Source organism: Panthera pardus, unplaced genomic scaffold (genome assembly GCF_024362965.1).
Source record: "Panthera pardus isolate Hobbes unplaced genomic scaffold, ASM2436296v1 HiC_scaffold_13, whole genome shotgun sequence".
NCBI lineage: Eukaryota > Metazoa > Chordata > Mammalia > Carnivora > Felidae > Panthera > Panthera pardus.
Genome location: NW_026526688.1, coordinates 169,508,922 through 169,529,746, shown reverse-complemented (window position 1 = coordinate 169,529,746; position 20,825 = coordinate 169,508,922). Strand labels below are relative to the sequence as shown.

Below are 20,825 nucleotides of genomic sequence, written 5' to 3'. Positions count from 1 at the left end.
AGTTAAGTGTCCAACTCTTGATTTTGGCTCCCATCATGATCTCACGGTCGTGGGATCGAGCCCTGTGTCAGGCTCTGTGCTGACAGCATGGAGCCTGCTTGGGATTCTTTCTCCCTTTCTCTCTCCCCTGCTTGTGTGCTCTCCCTCTCTCTCAAAATAAATAAATAAACTTTAAAAAATAAATAAATAAAAATAATTTCTCGTGTCTTTCTTACGTGCTCTTTCTTTAATTGGCTTATTTAGCATCCTTGGTAGATGGCAACCATTCTTCCTCCTTTGTCTCACTTTCATTCTATGGATAAATCTTTAATAATGCTTACAATTGATTAACGTTAAACCATTTTTTTAGTCCTTGACTACTTAGAATGAGTTCATTTATTATAGTCTTTTCCACCTGATACTTTACTGAGGGGGGCAGACTAATAAAACAGGTGCAGACAGCTTGAAATAAATGTTAGACATGAGGAAAAGATGGCCCATTAACCTCACACAGTGAAGGGTACTACAATCTTAGGTAGAAAGGCAGCTTGCGCTCCATTCACAAATTTACTTAGGGCATGGTCATCTGACAAAGCTTTTAATCCCTGTCCTGGGTAGTTTGTTAATTTATTCTGTCTAGAGGTGGGGCATCGATTGGGAAACCTCTGGAGATGTTTTCTGGTTGTTTCATTTCAAGTAATTAAGTCTATCAGGGAGCATGGTAAGAGATGAGGACAACCCCGTCATGAAAGTAAAACCTCCAGCATCCTGGGGCTGTGAGACGACTTCTGCTGTGAGTGATCCCAAGTAAGGGTCACTTAAGAATGAATGAAGGAGGTGATGGAGACTGGTTGGCCTCTAGGTCAGGACCTCCTGCCTTCAGCTCAGCAGTGTCTTTTCAGACCATACCCCAGACCCTTCCTCCTGAGTCCACCCAAGCTGCCAATGGCTGCACTCACCTTTGGTTTGTTTGCAACTCTGCTGTCCTGCCTCTACTTCTGTTGTGATCCCTTGGTACCCACACCCTGCGCTCATCTGTCTCTTGCCGCTGAGTTGTGTTCCCAGGCATCATCCCTCTCTGTGAGGGATGGCTGTCCACTCCTTGGCAATTGCCTACCATTATTCTCATCTCCTCTCTGCAAGGGGACTCCACCTGAACTTACCTTGGAATGAATGTTTTCTCACCGGGGCTTGAACTATCCCTTCCTCATGGATCAGTGGCTCTTAGCTGCCAGTGAACACATAAAAAAAGAGCGGGGAGAAGGAGAAATAAGGAGAAACTCTGATTAAAGTTACCAGTCTTTAGGGTGCTTCAGTTCAAATGTTACTTCCTTACAGAAACCTTCTCTAACTTCCCTTTCTAAAGTGACCCCATCATTTTCTATCATATTACTCTCTTTTATTTTCTTCCTTACTACTGAAATTATCTTGCTCATTTGTTTACTTGCTTGCTATCAAATTCTCTACTCCTGTATGACTGTGATCTCTGTAAAGAGTCCCTTACCAGTCTTGTTTGCTGTGATATCCTAATGTGAACAGAACTTGGCACTATGGTAGCACTCAACTCATAATTTTTGAGTGAATGAATGAATGAATCTTTAAAAACACTCTGAAACTTGAAGAAAGTTTGAGTGACTCCCATTCAGAGTATAATGTATGAAAGTAAAATAGTCTCAATCGGTCCTCCATGTGATTTTGTCTTGCAAAACCCAACTGGCCAAAGACTATAGAACACCCACTTGGGACAGTTACACTGTGATGCTAATATAGTCTTTGTTGGGCTAATTTGAGGTCATTGGCCTATGATGGCCACAGTGCTTACATAGGCTAGCTTCTGGCTATGGAGAGGAATGTGGCTTTTAGTTACAGAGTCGGGAAGGCATGCAAGGTTAATTCTGAGTTAAACTTCAGGATTTGACTCCCCTGGGAGACCTAGAAATGGCTAAGATCTCACATTAATATGTAACCAAAATTTAAACTCATATTTCAGCAACAAGGAATAGTAAATAATGCATTGCTTCATGAAGATTTGCTTAGTTTATTTACTTACATTATTTATAGGTTATGTTGGGAATAGACTTGGCCTGCTCTGCTTTGTTCACAGTAACATTCCATAAATATAACAGCAAGCAATAAAATAGCATTGATTCAGAAGTGAGCTCATTGCTTTGTATAACATCAAACAGAAAAGCTGTGTTACAATGATAAATACTAAATCTTTAAAATATCTTTAAAATATCATTGGCTTTTTACTGTCATTACTTATGCAGTGTGTATTTCAGATTTTCATATTCAGTCTTGTACTTTTTTATGTGTGAGTTATGCCCTGAAGCTTTTGGTATAGTCTGTACAAAACTGGCATTTTGAAGTTTTGGTTAGATGGCAGAAGAACTTGATTCTGGCTCAAAAGACCATCGTGAACTGTCCAGGAAGATCTCAATAAGAGAACAAATGGCAGTAAAATGTAGTGGCTTTTTTTTTTTTCCTGTGAATGTGAAGTTCAAGCAATTCAAAAAAGTGAGGGTTTAAACAGAAACGGCTTTTTATTCTTCCTGTGGTACGGAATGTCTTTGTTTTCCTACTTGGCATCTCCTAGAATTTTCTCAAGATTGTGGAGTCTCATGGCCTTATGTTGGTCAAAGGAAGCCAGGATGGTGCTTTGCAGACAATGGGAAATAGGTATGTAGTTAAGATCTGGACTATGGAGTCAGGTAGCTCTGGCCTTTGGTCTGGCTCTGTTACCCTATCAGCACGTTGTGTTGGGCACATGTTGTGTGTCTTTGGGCAAGGGACTTAAGCACTTGAGCCTCAATTTGTTGTCTGTAAAATAGAGATAATACCATATACTTAATAATGTAATGAATATCCAATAAGATAATGTTTCTGGAGCACAGTGCCTGACACATATTGAGGGGACCGTAAGTGTTGCATCACTTTGGGGAGGGGCTGCTGAAGAGGAGGGGGAGATTTCCTGACTCTGTAACCAAAATTGAAAGTTGCAAATCACCTGATATTTATGATGGAAATGGATTGTATGAAGTAGTCATAATTATATATTGAACCCCCACCTTAATGCCCTTTGGCATAAGGCATGTCTGTCTTGGACCCTTTTCAAGGAAATTTATAAAAACTGGTATCACAAAAAAACCTCTCATAAAGTGCATTTATACACATCTATCTCCTTGGCAAAGGCCTGAGGGCAGTGTGAATATGTTTTAAAAACACAATCTGCAATGTTGCTGAGTCTGACTGTTGGGTAATTTTTTGATTTTTTTTTTTTTTAATGCCCTTATGAAGGCACAGTTGTATTTTTAAAACATAGTGACAAACTGAAGGAGGGGTGGGGAAGATGGGAGGAAGCAAGCCCATGGAAGGATGGAAAATAAAGAGGGCTGACAAATGGCCCCCAGGTGGAACAAGTTGGATCAAGTCTTAATTTATGGGCCACCACTTTCTACCCTGGGTCTGTTTTTGACATGCAGATTGGAAAGCAGTGGCTCAGACAGATCCCCATGTGAGGTGACCTAAATTACAGCCTCCGTACGCTGAGACACAGGGGATTTGTTACAAAATGATTTCTATCTCTTATGGTATCCTCAAGACTTATTTAATCCTCTCTCAAAGTGTGAAGAATACGTAAGAGTTATGGTATCTTGTTGGGAGTATCTTTTTTTTTTTTTAATTTCACCTTTTAATTTGAAAAGTTTCCTATCTGCTGAAAAGTCGCAATAGCAATATAATGAATTGCCATGTATGTTCACCTAGATCTACCTATTGTTACTATTTTGCCACTTTCATTGTATCTATGCCTATCTATGATATGATGTATGATATATAACGTATTTTATTTACTTATCTTTTGCTGAACCTTTGGGAGTAAATTGCAGAGATCATGATGGTATCAGTGAACATTTTCTTTTTTTCTTTTTGAATTTAAATCCAAGTTAGTTAGCATGCAGTGTAATAATGGTTTCGGGAGTAGAATTTAGTGATTCATCAGTTACATATAACACCCAGTACTCATCCCAACATGTGCCCTCCTTAATGCCTATCACCTATTTAGCCCATCCCCCCACACAACACCCCTCTGGCAACGCTGTTTGTTCTCTGTACTTAAGAGTCTCTTATTATGGGGCGCCTGGGTGGCTCAGTCGGTTAAGCGTCTGACCTCGGCTCAGGTCATGATCTCATGGTCCGTGAGTTCGAGCCCCACGTCAGGCTCTGTGCTGAGAGCTCAGAGCCTGGAGCCTGTTTCCGATTCTGTGTCTCCCTCTCTCTCTGACCCTCCCCCGTTCATGCTCTGTCTCTGTCTCAAAAATAAATAAACATTAAAAAATAAATAAATAAATAAATAAAGAGTCTCTTATGGTTTGCCAGCAAACAATTTCTAAGAACATTAAGTGCATCAACATCATGAACTTATTAAATCTAGTAAGTTTCATGTTGATACAAGGCCATTATCTAACATGCAGTCCATATTCAAATTTGTCCCTTATCCCCAAAGTGTCCTTTCTGGCAATTATTTTTTTTCACTCCAGGATCATTCATTGTATTCAGATGTCAATGTTTCCTTAGCCTCCTACTGGAGGCTGCAGGCATTCCTTGGTCTTTTCTTTGTATTTCCTGACATTGACATTTTTTAATAGGACTGGTCCCTTATTTTTTAAATGTCCCCCAATTTGGGTTTGTCTGATTGTTTCCTTATGGCCTATTTCAAGTTCTGCATCTTTGTTAGGAATACCACTGAAGTGATGTTGTGTCCTTCTCCGTGCCTTAGTGCAGGTGACGTGTGGTGCTGATTAGAAAATTTTCATCAGCACTAAAATATATCTTTAATAGTCTTACTTCTTATTTGTTAAAATGAATACTCTGGAGGATTTCTTAGTTGGAAAAATCTCCTTGACAATCTTACTACATGAAACATTTGCCACTGTTTCTTGGAACAATGGTTATGGAATCATCTTGCTTTATCACTTTATCACTAGATAGAACAGTGCTGATGTGTTTGAATTTTGAAATCTTAGGGACTTCCCTAAGATGCCTTATTATCAGGAGATTTAAACTATGTTGGAAGTCTGAGGGTGCTAATGAATCCCTCTTCCCTTTCTGTAGGTTCTTAACCAATTGAGAACACAAGGAGCAAAATGATGATCAGCTTTATTACTAGGAGAGCTGGAAGATGTGGCAAAGCCTTTTCCTTCTTCTACAAGGCAGAACCTTTGATACTTTCCCAGTCCTGACCTAACCATTCTCAACCCACATTTACAAAGGTCAAGACCTGGCCAGACCTGCCACAAACTGGTTGGGAGAGGAAACACAGCTATCCATGTTGTTGAGTACATGCAGATCTGAGAGGCCAAGTGCAAAGGGAAAGGGAAAGCGTGGGACATAGCTGGCCCCCACTGCCTGGAATGGCCCTGACTAATGTGCCCATGACTGCCCTGCTCTTTCCGGTCTCATCCTCTTCTGTGGAGAGGAGCCAGTGATAGAGGAGAGAGACAAAGTGCAGGTGTTTTCCCTAACGCTCCCCTAGACGACAAGAGATGAAGTCTTGACTCTGATGTAGAGTGACAACGTGAGGATGGATGGAAAAGGGCTCTTCCTATAACAGTTATTTCTTGGGTTGCACCAAGTGGAATGGAAAAATGTGAAGTCTAATTGCAAAGTGAAATCTCATCTTTTTAATTAATGCTGCAGACTGCCAGGGACATCAGCTTTCTTTTTCAACTTTGGAAAACCCATTGAAGAGCAAAACATTTGTCAACTTTGCCAACCTAGACTAGTCTCTCCCACACTGTTCCCCATCCCCCCTTTTAAAGAAATAATACATTCACGTGGTTAAAATTTTTAAATTTACAAAATCTCCTTTTCACCTTTCCCTCTACTTCTCTTGTACCATTCTTAAAATCTATTCTTTTTTTTTTTTTTTTAATGTTTATTTATTTTTTGAGACAGAGAGAGACAGAGCATGAACGGGGGAGAGGCAGAGAGAGAGGGAGACACAGAATCCAAAGCAGGCTCCAGGCTCTGAGCTCTCAGCACAGAGCCCGACGCGGGGCTCGAACCCATGAACTGTGAGATCATGACGCGAGCGAAGTCAGATGCTTAACCGACTGAGCCACCCAGGTGCCCCTTAAAATCTATTCTTGAATTCTGTGGCTCAGGCATTCATTTTTCAGACAAATCATTATCACGTGAAGCTTCCTTACCCTTCCATCCCTCCTGTCCATCTTGGTTCCCAGTCTTTTGATATTAAAGCCAGATCCTGGAAAGGGGTCAGTGCTAGACAGGGAGAAGATTCTAGACATATGTGTATGCATATTTATGTGCCTGCATTTCAAAGTCAAATAAAAATGATTTAAGAATTGCTCATTTAGTCAATAAATCAAATCATATTTATTATTTAGTTATCATGTGCCATGGATGACACAAAGAGTACAAAGAATGGTCCCCTGAATTCAGAATGCTTTGGAGTTTATTTGTGGAAGCAAAATTAATAAAGATACCTGCAGACAACTTCTAAGCTGTGTGATCTCATTTGTGGGTACTGAGGTCTTCTGGAGAGAAGACTAGTGTGAATGGTGGGCTCTGGGGAGAGCTTCATGGAGCTTCTAGCTGCTTGGAAAACCCATCATAGGCAATCAGTAAATCCTATCTCATGGAGGAGCTTTGGAGGACAGGACTCAGTGGGTGTTGGGGAGGAGGGCATTCTAGGCCTGACTACTTAAGTCACACCGACCTCTTTGCTATGCCTTCAACATGCCAGGCTCATTGCTGACTTAGACCCTTACTGTTTCCTCTGCCTGAAACACTTCTCCTAATCAACTTAGCTAATTTCTCAACTCCAACTCACTGCTCTAATGTCACCTACCCAATGAGACCCCCCTGGCCACCCTATTTAAAATTGGAACCCCCCTCCATGATCTGAATGCCCCTTATTCTGATGTCATTTTTCCATAGCTATTACCAGTTTGTAAGACATTGTACCATTTAATTGTTAAAATTGTATTGGTTGGGGTGCCTGGGTGGCTCAGTCAGTTGAGCGTCTGACTTCAGCTCTGGTCATGATCTTGCGGTCTGTGAATTTGAGCCCAACGTTGGGCTCTGTGCTGACAGCTCAGAGCCTGGAGCCTGCTTCAGATTCTGTGTCTCCCACTCTCTCTGCCACTCTCCCTCTCTCTCTCTCTCAAAAATAAATAAACATTAAAAAGAAAATTTTAAATTGTATTATTTATTTTCTGTCTACTCCCACTAGAAGGTAAGTACTGTAAAGCAGAGGTTTTGTTTTCTTCCCTGTTTGCTGCTAACTTAAGCAGCTAGAAACTGGCCCATCATAGGCAATCAGTAAATGTTTGTTGAATACAAGAATGAATAAAGCTATCCCTTCCTTTCCCCCAGATAGAAATTGAGGGGAGAGAGAGTTCATGGGAAAAAATTTAATCAGGTCATCCCTGTGAGCGCAAGACCTCTTTGCATTTCTAAGGGACAGTTATTGAAAGTATATGGCTCATGGCTGGGCCTCTTTCTTATTTTCTGCAGGCCTGAAGATACACAATTTGGAAATAGAAAATGAAGGGAGGAAACTAAACATTGTTCTGCATATTAATGTGACACAGTGACGCTCTTGAGAGAACAGCACCTTGAAATTTATGAGCAGTTAGAAAATGATTTTTCTTCATCTCTCCAGGTTTAGATGGTGTTGAAGAACTGCATTCCCTCCCTCAGTCAGCTTGTCCAGCCCCTCTGCGTTAAATCCCCCTCTATATGCTGACAACACCGACACTTACATCTCTTAGCCTGACATCTGCGTTTGCATGTCTGATCTAAATTGCCCCCCTCCCAGGGCTCCTGGGTGGCTCAGTTGGTTAAGCCTCTGATTTTGGCTCGGGTCACGATCACACGGTCTGTAAGTTCGAGCCCCTCGTTGGGCTCTGTGCTGACAGCTCAGAGCCTGGAGCCTGCCTCGCATTCCGTGTCTCCCTCTCTCTCTGTCCCTCCCCCACTTGCTCTCTGTCTTTGTCTCTGTTTCTCTTTCTCTCTCTCAAAAATAAATAAATGTTAAAAAAAATTAAAAAAAAAAAAACCTGCCCCCTCTCTCAGCTCCCAGTCTTTACCACCTCCGTTAATGGCTCCATCACATACATAGTGGCTTCAGCCCCAAACCACCTGGTCACCCGTGATTCCTTTTTTCCTCACTCTTGACATCTCATTCACTGGGAAGTCCTGTGAGTTTTTCCTCCAAAAGGTATTATATCCCAACACTGCTGACTGTCCATTTCTACCACATCACGCTAGTCCAGATTCACCATCACTTCTCTGAACTGTTGGCCAGCAACTCCAATGGAGTCTTCCTGCTTTCTCCCTTGTCCCCAAGTACCTCTTCTCACAGATCAATTGAGGGAATTCTATCAAAGATGTAACTCCGATTATGCCACCCTCCTGTTTAAACCCCTTTAATCTCATTCAATTTTACTTCAAATGGAATCTAAACTCCTTAACCTGGCCGGGGCTCCACCTGATCTGGCCCTTGCCTGCTTCTGCATCACCGTCCCACTTCTCCTTCCCTACATTGGCCTCATTTTCCTTCTTTGAATATACAGAGCTCATTCCTGCTTTGGATCTTTTGCACTTGCTTTTCCCTTTGTCTGGAAAGCTCTGTCCCAGAGCATTGCTGCACTCTGTTCCTTAGTCAGGTCACCTACTCAAAGAGCCCTTCCTGACTACCCTGTATAATGCCTTTCCACCCCCACCCTATCTCCTCCTATAATCATCTAGGTTTTATAAGCAGTATCAGGAATGATTTTGATTGTGTGTCTTGCATCAACAAAGTCCCCCAAAGAACGTTCTGTTCACGTGGGGCAGTTGAAGAGAGGTTAATAAAAGCACCATTTCCAAAGATTTAGGGAGGTGAAGGGGAACCAACCAGGGAAGGTAGTACTACTTGCAGCAATAATAATAGAGAGCTGTTAACACCCCAAGGCCTGAATGGCGCGGGGCTGGGAGCAGCTACTTGAGCCTGGAGAGAATAGCTGTAATTTACAGGAGAGGCCATTTGGCAGGACTGTGGCCCAGCAGACAAGGTGTCAAGGGAAATAAACACTCAGACCTAACTCTCCTGCTTCCGTCCAGACTTCTGCTGGTGCTCCTCATTGGCCTAACCCAACCAGAAGCTGAAGGGCAAGACTACCAATTGATGCAATCCATAAAGGTCAGTCTCCATGACATAAAGTTGGCTTGAAAAGAGGGGAGAGAGGATATGGTAGGGCAAACAGGAGATATGCACCACACCCCTTTATTGGAATGCAAGCTTCATGGGAGAAGCAACTGTCCCTCAAATCTAGGAGAGTTTCTGGCACATGTAGGTGCCCAACAAGTATCTGTAGAATGAATGAATGAGAATTCCTTGTCTTTGGAGGATGTGTCTGCTTAGCCCAACTGTTATTAGCTTATAAAATTGGGAGAATAAATAGATGTGCTTTCAGTTCACAGTGATAGAGCAGGAAGTCAGGAATGGATTGACTTTGGTAGATGTGTGTCCCCCTGATGCTGAGCAGTGCTATGCAGCTGGGAGCCTGCCCCTACTAACCCTCCCGCTGAAGCCCTGGTCAAAGTGCTGCTGTATGCTTCACTACTCAGACTTGGAGAAACATACCTTGGATTAGGGTGTGGCGGGGGATGGATTTGCAACTGAGGCAAATCTCCAGAAGGAGAGGCTGAGGTTTCCCGAAAGATGGGTTGAGATTCATGGGGAAGCACGAGGGAGGTACTTTAATAAGGGTGTGCAAATCTGAGGGTAGAAGTTCCTCGAGAAGGATTTAACTTGTTACCTTCTGTATGTGGCACCTGAAACGTCTTAGCTGTCTGTTATGCAATCGTTCTCCTTCAACTTGGAAGAGAGAATATTAATATAAAGACCATTTTTCTTAAGGAAGATACGCTAAAGGATCACTGCACATGTTCTTGTATTAAGGAATAATGAATAGTATGTGTAGATTTGTTATCAGCAGTGCTCCTCTCTTGACACCTCCTAATATATATATAATGAGAGACTTGTTCCTTTGTTTAAGGCCTAATGGAATTTCACCTGGCCAAGATCTAATGGAGCTTTGTCTTGAACAAAGGCCTAATGGGATTAGGCCTTGGGGAGAGGAAGTTCATTGTGGGCCTCTCAATTTTTGCCTTGGGAAAGGTTAGGGGTGGGAAGAGAGGAAGGAGGGAGAAATTGAGAAAAGGAGAGGGAGAGGTAAATGGAGCAAACTTTTCAGAAAGTGGAGATAAATTTTAATACCTTCTTTGTGCCATGTCACAGATACATAATTTCATGTATTCATTATGACAATATTATGATGTCAGCAGTATTATTGTTTCATTTCTACAGATAGGTAAACAGATTAGTCAAGAAATTAAGTTGCCCAAAGTCACATAGACAGGAAGTATGGAAACAGTCCCCTGTGTTTAGTCTTATACTTCTTGAATCCATTCTGTCCACCTTTAGAAAGAATTAGAATGAAAGATTGCTGGGAATTCGGTTGCGACCTGAGGAGTTCTACTTTTCTTCTTCTTTGCCTTGGCGTATTTCTGACACAGTAGACTCTGCTCTGTATGAGCTTCTAAGTGAGAATGAAAGGTTGAGGGGGCTCAAAAGGGGGGGGAGGAAGGGAGTTAGTACATTGGTGTTTCATACTTTTTCTGATAGGGAGCATACAAAATCTGTTTTGGTTTAAGAAAAAACCTTCCATAAGAAAAGTCCCTTTTTTTAAAAGAAGAGATAGTGTGTGAATTTATATGAAAAATATCTTCCTAACCGAATAATATCAACAATGATTAACAATGCATATGGATAATGCATTGGTGGGTAATCAAGACTGAATATCACATAAGTCAGAGTAATGATCATCATTTCTTGAATTTCAAGGAGAGGACAGAACTTTCTTAGAAAGCATGGAAATATTGGCTCAATGGATTTGCCCCATTGCATGCTGTTTTTGTAGTCAGAGAACACTCTTTGTGTAAAGGAAATTTGGGATTGGGGAAGGAGAAATATGTTAACCTAGACTTTCCTTTATTACTGGGTAAAAATAAGAGAGAAAGCATAACAGGAATAATTTTTGAAAGAAAGGTTTGTGCAGGAAGAAACAAAGCCATCCCTACCTGTATCGGCTATATCATGTTGAGGTTTTATTTACGTTCAAACTGATCAAGTCCACAGAGCATGCGGCAAGGCAAACCAACCCAGGTATGGTACACTCTTGTGCTATCCTCGATGACGTTGTTTTTGAGGTTTAGAGAAGATTCTGCTGCCTCGGTACCGAACCAAACCAGTAGTGTGTACCTACTAGCTGTAATACACGTCACTAATGCTCACTGATATTTCCAATTTTTCTCCCCTCCTCAGACTTATGAAAGAGTATGTTTTCCTTCCCTTCCATTCATTGGGTGGAACAGAGTGACTAGTTCTAGCTAATAGGCTGGAAATAAAAATGACATGTGTCCCTTCTGGGGAAAGGAATTAAATGCTGGTGTGTTATTTTCTGTCTTTCTCCTAGCATGGTCAACTAAGAAGTATCACGTTGAGTTGGAGAAACCCAAGACTGGAGCCTGGAATGGTGAGCCACTACATGGGGAACAGATGTCCTGATGAGCCCCCTGGACCTGTAGTGGATTTAGTGTGAACAAAACTTTCGTTGTGTTAATGCCTGAAGATTTGGGAGGATGTTTATTACCATAGCCTAATCTGGCCTAGTCTAATATCCTGGTAGGTGGATACACACACACACACACACACACACACACACACACACACACACACGTCAAGAAGAATGTGCAGAGCCAGCTCTTGGTTCTATTTCTAATCATATCTTCTAATTCTCACAAATTACACAGAGGATGGGGGTTAGAGATGACTCCTCTCCTCTCCCTGTTGCCTCTAGCTCCTCACCCGGGGTACTGGGAACCTTGGCTCTCAGGGTCACCTCTTGTGCTTGCTTCTCAGGTGGTCATCGCTCATACCCAAGCTACTTGTCCTGACTCCCCTCACTCCCTCCCGGGGTCTGGCAGCATTCCCTTCCTAGCCTCTGGTATGCATTTCAACCATTCTGTTTTGTTCTGCGGGTAGGGCTCAAGGTATTTAGGATTCTTGTGTATGGATAATCTTCAGGGCAGTGAGAATTTTCCCCTGTCAGGCAGGGATTCATAGAGTCATGAGGCTAAAAGAATCCAGTGCTCTGGATTGTGTGTACCTTGTTCTGCCCGTGTCTCAGGAAGAGGTGTTTTTGTGTATGGGGAGAGGTAGCAAGAGGGGGAAACAGACCACCCTTCCTGCCACACTAAGAGACAAGAAAATGAAGCCTATCTCTGGTAGGATTCTGTGGATTCGCAGTAAATGCCAATAATGATGACGCCTGACTTTTCATTTATATGGTCTTATTTTGTTTCTGCCCTAACCTGAATGTGGTGTCAAGGGAACTATTAATGACTGCTATTCAGGGACATGTGACTTGGTATTTATATATTACCTGCCCACTTCATAAAGTGCTAATGAATGTTTGCAAAGCTCTTTGAAATCCTCTGGTGAAAGGTGCAACGTTAAGTGAAAAATATTATTATTATTATTAGAAGGTAATAGACAGCTTTGAATGATTGGTCATAAGAATAACTGACATAGCATTAAAAGAAGTGCCAGAAATCATCCAGACGGTTCCAGCTCCTCCGGCCCATCAGCCTCCACATTACATATATTACACTGTTTCCCTGACACCCATTCTAATAACTGTATAATTCACACATTAAATCACCACTTCCAGGGAAAGGTTGAGCTCACTCACAGCTCTATTGATGGTGACACTGAGAGGGTATTAAATGTTGGAAGGTCTAAAATGGAGAAGTGCTCTTAGGTGGAGAGGCCAGATAGAGCCACTGAGTGGCCACCATGTTTAAGGGGATATGAGAAGGGAATGAATCAGAAGCACCTTGGAAATGGAGAGGAAACTTTAAAATAGATGTGAGATTGAAAAGCCGTGAGAACAATCAAAATCTGAAGTGAGATAGCCGACACATAGCCATACTCTTTATTGCGTGCCTTCTCTGGTTTGAAAAAATAACGATAGCACAGACAGGTTTTGGTTTCCTACTTCCTTTAGCTTCGAGTTGTTTAACATTTCTGTCTTCTGCATAACATTCAGTCTCAGAGTTGGCAAGTTAGGTCCGATCTTGCTAACTCTGGTTGGATGGCAGTGGCCGTCTAAGTGTGGTATTAAGAGTCATGGGGGCACATTTGGACTTGGCAGGAAAGAGTGCTGTGATGCATTAGCAATGTCTCTGCCTAGGGAGAGGGAGAGGAAGAATGGCATGTATGTGGGTGAGGTCTGACTAGAGGTAAAAATGGCCAAAAAGGACGGCATGGACTTAGTTCAAGGTTGCTTTTATTCTGACTTATAACCAAAGCTATTACAAAGTAGTCTAAGGAATGCCTCTTGGTCACCCGTCTCTGGAAGCCAGAGGACCTTGTGTTCCTGGTCCCATAGGATTGTAATAATCCATGTCCCCCACGAAGGAGCTCCTATCCCTGTCTAGCACCCTGATTTTTCTGACTTCTGCCAGGAGGCACTTCTATATTGCCTGGGTTTTGTTGCCAGTAGAGCTTATGCCCGTGAATTCTACAGGACTATAACCAACCAAGAAACAGTTCTTTTTTTTTTTTTAATGCTTATTTATATATTTTGAGGGGGGAGGAGCACAGAGAGAGAGGGGAACAGAGAATCCCAAGCAGGCTCCATGCTGTCAGTGCAGAGCTGGATCACGGGGCTCGAACTCATGAACCGTGAGATGGTGATCTGAGCTGAAACCAAGAGTTAGATGTTTGACTGAGCACCCAGGCACCCCAACAGAGAAACAGTTCTTAAACATTTACCACCCCTAGGGCACCACAAGAGGCAACAAGCCCAGGAACTGGGTTTGTCTGTGCTGGAAGCCTATTAGCTGATCATCATGAGTGTGGCCTGAGGGGTGGGCTTCTGATTAGGAATGCATCTTGGGGCGACAGTAATTCTTTCCAGAGACCTCATAGGGCAGGTGCTGTCTTCATTCTCACCCTCTGTTGCACTCCAGAGTGCCCGTGTCTCCTGGAGGGAGCGTTACATGATTCTGGTGTCCTGCATTTTGTGTCTGGAGCTCCAGTTTTTGCAGCTGTCACCTCAGGGATGCCCCTTGATTGCCTGGCTCTGGTGGCCAGGGGCGCTTGCATTCCTGGGCCCCAAGAGACTGTAACAATCAGAGAGATGGTTCTTGGCAGGCTGTCATCCCCAGGGCACTGCACAGACAGCAGACTGGGATACATTCCCCAGTCCTTCTGTAAAGGAGGCTTGTCTTGGAGTTTTGGTCTGAGGGGTAGTACTCCGGTCTGGCAAATATTTAGTGACCTGTGGAAATGCTCTCAAGAAACATTGGCTGAAGGAGCGCCTGGGTGGCTCAGTCAGTTAAGTATCCAACTTCAGCTCAGGTCATGATCTCGTGGTTCGTGAGTTCAAGCCCCACGTTGGGCTCTGTGCTAACAGCTCGGAGCCTGGAGCCTGCTTTGGATTCTGTGTCTTCCTCTCTCTCTGCCCCTACCCCACTCATGCTCTGTCTATCTCTCTGTCTCAAAAATAAATAAACATTAAATAAATAACAAATAAAGAAGCATGGGCTGTGGATGCCATCTTGGTGCTTTTCCTGTGATTTGTCCCAACTCATCAGTATCACCCAGGAAAGAGTTATATACTCATGTTGATTTGTGTGGCTGACACTCAGGGGATGCCTCCAGATCCCTGGCTCTGGTGGCCAGTGGGGCTTACACTTGCAGTCCTATAGGACTATATACATTTGCACACTTTAAAAAGCTGATGCCTGAGGGTCTGGCTTTAGTCATCATGAATCTAAATGCTGAAATCCTCCCCTTTGGGACATGACAGGTTTTGGCACATCCTCAACTACTGGGAGCTATTGAAAATATAATAGGCTTCTTGTTTGGATGAGCGCAGAGGTTTAAGAGAACACCAAGAGCTGAGGCAGGGTTGAACAGGTGTCATCTCCTACACAAGCCACTCTTCCAAGACTGGGAGAAGTGGTTGTTTCAGTCTATCATATAGAAACCACCATAGAGAACCAAGCAAAATTAAGGAACAGAGGAATATGTTCCAAATGAAAGAACAAGATAAAACCTCAAGGGGGAAAAAAGTTAATGAAATAGAGATAAGCAATTCATCTAATAAAGAGTTCAAAATAATGGTCATAGAGATGCTGACCAAACTGGGGAGTAGAAAGGATGAACACAGTGAGAACTTCATCAAAGAGATGTGAAATATAAGGTAATACCAAATAAAAGAAGTCACAGAGCTGAAGAATACAATAACGGGAGTGAAAAATACACTAGAGGGGCTCAACCGTAGACCAGATGAAACAGAAGAAAGAATCCATCAACTCAAAGACAAGGCAGTGGTACTCAGCTAATTAGAGCAGCAAAAAGCTAAAAGGCCAAGGAAAGGTGAAAAGAGCTCAAGGGACATATGGGACATCAGATGGATTAACCTTCCCATCACAGGGCTCCCAGGAGAAGGGAGAGGAGAGAGGCACAAATCCCATTTGAAGAAATATGGCTGAAAACTTCCCTAACCTGGGGAAGGAAATAGACATCCAGATCTAGGAATCCCAGAGAGTTTGAAATAAGATGAATCCTAAGAGACCCACAGGAAGACACATAATTAAAATGTCAAAAGTTACAGACAAGGAGAGAATCTTAAAAGCAACCAGAGAAAAACAACTTGTTACATATAAGGGAATCCCTGTAAGCTTAACAACAGATTTTTCAGCAGAAACTTTGCAGGTCACAAGAGAGTGGCATGATATATTCAATGTGCTAAAAGGAAAAAAAAAACCTTTCCTACCAAGAATCTTCTCCCTGGCGAAGTTATCACTCAAAAGTGAGGAAGAGATAAAGATTCCCAGACAAGCAAAAGCCAAAGGACTTCATCACCACTAAACTGACCTTACAAGAGATGTTGAAAGGACTTCTTTAAGCTGAAAAGTAAGGGTTCTAATTAGTAACAGGAACACATGTAAAAGAATAAATCTCACGGGAATGGTAAATATAGTAAAGGTAGTGGATTAATCTCTTATAAAGTAGTATGAAGGTAAAAAGTAGTAAAAGTAACTATAATTATAATAATTAGTTAAGGGATATACAAGATAAAAAAGATGCAAAACGCTGGGGGCAGAGTAATAATGTTGAGCTTTACAATGGGATCAAACTTGTTACCAACATAAAATAGACTGTTGTAAGTTGTCATATGTAAGCCTTATGGTAACCACAGAGCAAAAACCTGTAGTAAGGATGTTTTGCTCTTGGATGTCTCCTCTTCCTTCTAAAAACTCAACTTCTCTAAGGTGATGGGGGAGTGGAGGAAAAGACAGACATCTTCCTGCCATCCTGGGCAAGTTCACATCCTCCTCTTGGTTGGTTGTGAGTGTTCTTCTTGCTCAGTGTCCATAGAGGAATGATGTAGATGTTGGTCAGTCATCATTGTCCCCTGACCTGGGACTCACTCCCAAGTAGTTCCCTGAGACTTAGCAGGTCCTTCCAAGATACAGCTGCATCTTTCAGAGGACCCTGGGCTGGTGCATTCCACTGAATTTCTCTGATGCATGCACCTTATTGGCCTTAATGCTGTGACAGTCCCCAGTCTCTGCTCCCAGAGCTAATTCTTCAGCAGTGCAAGATCTACCTTGCATACCTTCTCAAACTCAAGAGAGTGGTCCTGGCTTCCTCTACCCTGGCAGTCTCATGCCTGCTTCTCCCACCCTGCCACATTGCTTCCCCATAATTATCTTTTACATGGTCACAAGCACTTGGGACAAGTCAGCAAGTCTCCTAGCTAAGCAGTCATAACTGGTAAATGAAAGGCTGGTCCCCTCTTCCTTCAGGACATCCTTTCATGACCAGTGAGTCTCTTGAGGCCCCTGTTAGGATGAGTGGAGGGAACAGTCTCAGACACTTCACTCCCCCTAATGCCACCTCCCACTCTTAACCCCCACTTTATATTGACTGGGGTGATGCAAAGGAAGGTAGGCAGTTGTAGGACTAATCCAAAGATATTTCTGGGAAATTCTTGTAAGCCCTGGAGGGAGGAAACTATCCCTAAATAATGGCACACTTACCATGTGGTATACTGGGCCTTAGCTGCAATCCTAGGACATTAAGAAAAGTTCTAGTATACTTTTGCATAGACTTCAGATGAGCATTCTAACTCTTTATAGCCAGACTGTGCTTACCTTTAAACTAACAGAGTACAAGATAAGAACTAAAATAAAAGGCAAAAGGTAAATAAAGAATACAATGAGGCAAGTTTAAAGTATAAAGCAAGATATTTAGTGCAAACATCATAAACTCATTTTAATAATAATTTTTATATCGTTTACTGTGTGTCAAGCACTATTCTAAATTTACATGTATCATCTCATTTAGTCTTTGCAACAATGATAAGAGATAAATTCTTTTATTATTAGCTCTTTATAGATGAGATAATGGAGGCATAGAGACATAATCTGTCCTTAGACACAAAAGAGTGCATCAGTAGCAAATATATTAAAAAGATATCGGGCTAATTTTTATAATTAGCATTCCATGTGCACCAATTATGAAAACAGTGTTTAGGCTACTATAGCAAAATCTAGAAATTTGAGGTGTTAGCTTCATATCCTTTCAAGAGGCAGTACAAGTGTAGTTGTTAAGGTGTAGATTCCAGAACCCAATTGTATGAGTTCAAATTTTAGCTCTCCTTCTACTTTCTTGGTAGCCATTTAGAACTGGGGTCCCCATGCCTCAGTTTTCAATAAGTGGTATTTAGCCTAAAGGGGTTGTTGGCAGAATTAGGAGAGTTAGTACGTCTAGAGCTGCACTGTCAAGTAGAAGTGTACAAGAGCCATATATTTAATTTAAAATTTTCCAGTAGCCCCATTAAAACAAAAGGAAAGGGGAACAGGTGAAATTAATTGTAATAATATATTCCACTTAACCCAATATATCCAAAATATTACCATTTCAATGTGTAATTAATGTGAAATTATTAATGAGCTATTTTACGTGTTGTTTTTTTTTTTTTTTCTTTTTTTTTTGTTCTGGCTCTTTGGAATCTGTGTTTTACACTTACAGCACAATTCAGTTTGGACTAGCCTCATTCAATGTGCTTATAGCCATGAGTGCCTGGTGGCTACTGTGTCCAACAGTGCCACTGTAGAGTGCTTAGAACAGTGTCGGGCGCATGGAAGCTGTCAAAGTTTATAAGTTCTTTTACCTTTCAAACATTTTTCAGATGGATCACTTTTCTCATTCTCCACTGACATGCATAAGGCCAATTTGTCATCATTTTTGCCAGGAAAGATGGATTAGCCTCCCAACTAGGCCCCCCCTGTATTCTCTAAGCTACCTGTACTTCATACTGAAGTTCAAGGCATGCTTTCAAAATATGTATCTGACCATACCCCTGCTCCATTGCCCCTGAACCCTCTCTCTACCACATTTCTCCTCCTCTTTGCCTTAGCCACTAACCTTGTTCAGTTCCTTGGACTGTTCAGTTCCTTGCTGAGTCCTCGGACATGCACTCCCATTTGTACCCCTCCTTATACTTCCTCCCTCCTTTAGATCTTTTGGGAACCCCTTTCTAGTAGCTTCCAGTCTCTGTCAGATGACTTTATTAGGATGCAGGCATAGAATCATGTTCTTTTTCCAAGGCTCTTTTCCTTGTTTGTAATTTTGCTTTCATTAGTGCAATAAATTAATTAACCTGTCTACTGCCCCGAGTAGACCACAAGTTCTTTCAGGGCAGGTACTACATCAGTTTTTGTTCACCATTTTGTCCCTTACATCTACCCCAATGCCTGGCACCTCGTGGGCCCTTGTGAAATATGTTTAAATAAACTATTTGAAATAACTAGATATGCAAATATTACCCTACAGAACCCTACAAAAACAGAATGAAGGGAATTTCAAACAAGGAGGAAAATGATACAAGGTCAGCTTTTAGTTTAATTTAAATTCTTAAGGATAAGAACAGAGGGATTCTAGAGTAGAATAACGCACCATGTAATAAGATTCAGAAAACTTCACAAACATGGAAATACCAACATTTAGACTGACATAAGACAAAGACATGAGCAGACTATGTCCTTAACCACCCTGAGCATATAAAATCAGCCTATAAATAAGAGGAGAAAAGGAGATGAGGAACAGGAAGGAATATTGTAAGCCAGGTTTTACTTCTCATATGCCTGAAAAATTAAGTATGAGTTGGGCATGAGGGAATATTGGTGGTAAAGGAAGTATGGGGCCTTTGTACCCAGATTTTCTATGATAGTCCTGTACTATTTTCTCTGTAAACAAATGAAATATCATGGAAATTCAAGTATCTCAGCAAATAGTAATTAAATGAAGTTGGTCAATGAGTCAACAAGTATTTTTATTTTCCATAAGCTGTGTGCTGGGAATATTGTGGAAAGCAAGGCAGCTTGGTCTCTTTTTCTTTAGGTTTAGGGATGACATCCATTTCTTCCTTCCTTCCTTTTCAGTTCTATATCAACTGAGCTCAGACCTGAAAACTAGGTTAGGATTAAAGTACAGTGTCCAGGTACGTAAAATAAGTGACAGTAAAGGTGGTTCAGTGAATCTCATCCATAAGGTAAGTAACTCATCCTTGCCATCTACCTATTAGGGGATGGTGGAGAAGCTGAGTTGAAGAGTTTTCCAATATTGCTCCCCTCTGGACAGTGGATGACTGTTCCTCTTCTAAGAAAACATGAAAAAATAGGTAAGAATGTCTACTCACTACCGACATGAAGTTTCTGGTCCCATCAATTGAGTGGAGTGAGAACACTAGAGAGAGGAGCAGGTTGGAGATGGGAGGATGCAGAGAGAACAGGTGTCTCCATTTTGGATGAGCTAAACAACGCCCCTATAATAAGCTCATCACAAAATCTCAGTGACTTAACCCAACATGGTTTTACCTCTTGCTCACACAATGTTGTGCATTTAGTGGCTCTCTAGAGTAGCTCACCTCCAAGCAGTGAAAGAAATGCAGTCACTTTCATCTTGTGGCTCTGTTGTCTCATCCCAACTTCCAGATTTCCAGGTGACTTCTAGATTGCCAGGGCAGTGGGAGAGAAATCCAGCATTCACTGCCTCAATTTGGAAGTGACATACGTCACTTTTGTTCACAGTCCATTGTGCAGAACAGAGCTAGTCCCATGATATTCCCTAACTGCAAAGAGGTCTACGATATGTTATCTTCTGTGTGCCCAAGAAGGAGGACAACTGGATGTTAGTGAACATTAGGAATGTCCATACCCACTTGATGCACTTAAAGTACCTCCGAAATTTCCAAGTGGAAATATGCTATAGGCAGTTAGGTACATGGGTCTGGAACTGCAAGTCTTGAACTTGACTGTGTGCAAAAGAATCATCTGGAGGAGATTGTTAAAAATTCAGATTCTTGGGTCCTGCTTTCAGAGACGACTTTGGTAGGTCTGGAGTTAGGCTACGGATCTGAACTTTTAGCTTCTGCAGAGATCATAATTTGATAAACACTGGTATGGAACTTTAAAAGTTCAGCAGCATAGGGATGGTACTTGGCTGCTGTGGGGGGAGATGAGATCACCTATGGAAAGAATTGAGGAGGGTAGGGGGTAAAAAAGAGAAAAAGATCCAGCCCAAAACCCTAAGAAATACCAAGGGAAGAGACTGTTTTGAGAAGGCAGGGTGGGGGCACCCATTTATGTCAGGTGCTACTGGGAGATGGTATGGGATGAGAGCTGAAAGGTTC

General features: G+C 42.0%; 1 long non-coding RNA gene across 1 annotated transcript in view; it reads left to right on the top strand.

The window, feature by feature from the left end:
* Positions 1–20,053, top strand: part of LOC128776622 (uncharacterized) — a 42,212-nt gene extending 22,159 nt beyond the window's left edge. Inside the window, exons 3-5 of the long non-coding RNA XR_008421790.1 lie at positions 9,109–9,187; positions 11,526–11,585; positions 19,576–20,053. This is a non-coding gene — a long non-coding RNA (uncharacterized LOC128776622). The remainder of the gene's footprint in view (positions 1–9,108; positions 9,188–11,525; positions 11,586–19,575) is intronic.
* The last annotated feature ends 772 nt before the right edge of the window (positions 20,054–20,825 follow it).